Below are 1,963 nucleotides of genomic sequence, written 5' to 3' on the forward strand. Positions count from 1 at the left end.
ATAGATTGGATCTTACATCATCAATGGCGGTCAGGTGTTCTTGACCATGCTAATCAGATTTCAGACTGCCCCGAAGCTCTTTGAAGCTTGGTCATTGGCATAGTTAATTTACAAAGTGATTATGATGCACTGTACGTAACATCTTTATCTGAAACATCTGGGTCATGCAAAACATTTTGAAACTGAAATTAGCTAGCATTTTCAAGTGGTACCTCCCTGCCTACTGAACATGGTCCTAGTACCTGGTCTGGTTGTTCTCTTCCTGTTCTTCACTTCCTGCTGTGTGAACAAACAAGCTGCATCCCTCTATAGTGCACTACCTTTGACCAGAGCCCCATGGGCCGTGGTCCCGTGGGCGGTTCTCAAAGGTAGTGCACTATGAAGGGAATAGGGTGCCATGTGTGAACAACAGGAAGTCATACAAGGCCCATTCTCTCTCCAAGTGAGCTGTTATGAAGAGGTAATGTTAGTGTCACACTAAGGAAGAGGCAGCTGTGCTGTCAGAGCTGCCCATCATTCAGATGGATGTCCAGGTCTTCACCTCTCTTTCAGCTTGTGTCTCTTTCAAAATTACAATAATGAATAGATCTCTACTGATGAATTATGCAGAAGGACTGTTTCTTGCTGATGGTTTTGTCTGATGAAGCTTTGTTCCCTCCACACAATGTAAGGGCTCTGGCCCTTGAGATCAAGGCTTTTATCCCTCTCCTCTCATACAGGGGTGTTTATTAGGAGCTGCCGTTGTTTATTATATGTCTGTGTGGTGTTAACCTGAGCAATAACACAATCTGATAGGAACCAGAATCCACTGGGACCACTGGGTTTCTCTCTCACAGAGGTTTGGTTTTATGGGGACGCATGGGGAAATGCATGATGGTGTTTAAGAAGCATAATTGGTTAGGATAATCTGTTTCCTAATCCCTTTCTATTTCATTCAGGCTCGTGGTAATGGCTGGAGTAGTATTGGCGGAATGGCATCAAATACATTAAACACATGGTTGGATGCCATTCCATTGGCTCCGTTCCAGCCATTATTCTGAGCTGTTCTCCCCTCAGCAGCCTCCACTGACTAGCAGGTATGTGTAGTGTTGTGTAGTTGTCAGTAGTACTTTACCCAAAATTCAAGTATTGCATTATGTACTGACTTAAACTGCCCACAAGGTTGTAGCGTTTTGTAAAATATGTTTTGAAAGACCACATTTTTGTTAGCTTTTCTCCTGGGAATAAGGGCCTCACTTGGTTGCTTTTGCTCAGTTTTATTCTTCCCTGCCTGTCGTCATTTATAGCAGGGTACGTATAGTATAGCTTTTGTGAAATAGCATCAAATTCAAACCCCTCATTTCCGTGCAAATGTGCTTTCACACAAATATGTTTACTGGTCATAATGTTTGGCTAAAAATGCCTTCATTCAACAATAGCTTCATTGTTGTTCCCCTTTTATCTTCTACTAGTGTTCCCGCCGGGGTTTAGGGATGATGTCACTCCATTTATTGGCCCGTATGCAGGTCTTTGAGGTTGTTCCTTGTGTGACTGTGGTGAGCCGATGCAGTAATTGTTTGCACAGCAAATATATATAATTTGAAAAATCTGCAGAGAGTTGAATAATTAAACACTGAGGCAATATCTCTTCTTTTATTAGATTGTGCTGTGCTGAGCACAAAGAACACTGGTACCATGGGTATATGGGGAGGTGTGAGAACTAAGGAAATAGATTCTACTTAGGAAACACGGCACACAACAATCTCCACAAACTAACAGCATAGATTAATAATAACCTCCAAATAAACCATAAAAGTGAGTTGAAACATTTTTTTTGTTGCATTGCACAAAATGTGTGCAAAAGCACAACCTGTACTGTTTTCACACTGCACAGGCAAATTCACTTTTTCTTTTCTTTTTTACTTAATAGGGCTTAAGACTGAGCAGATACAGTAGAGTGAGTTTCTGGGTTTCAGTAAATCGA

The sequence above is a fragment of the Oncorhynchus masou genome, chromosome 1 (assembly GCF_036934945.1).
Source record: "Oncorhynchus masou masou isolate Uvic2021 chromosome 1, UVic_Omas_1.1, whole genome shotgun sequence".
In the NCBI taxonomy this organism is placed as follows: Eukaryota; Metazoa; Chordata; class Actinopteri; order Salmoniformes; family Salmonidae; genus Oncorhynchus; species Oncorhynchus masou.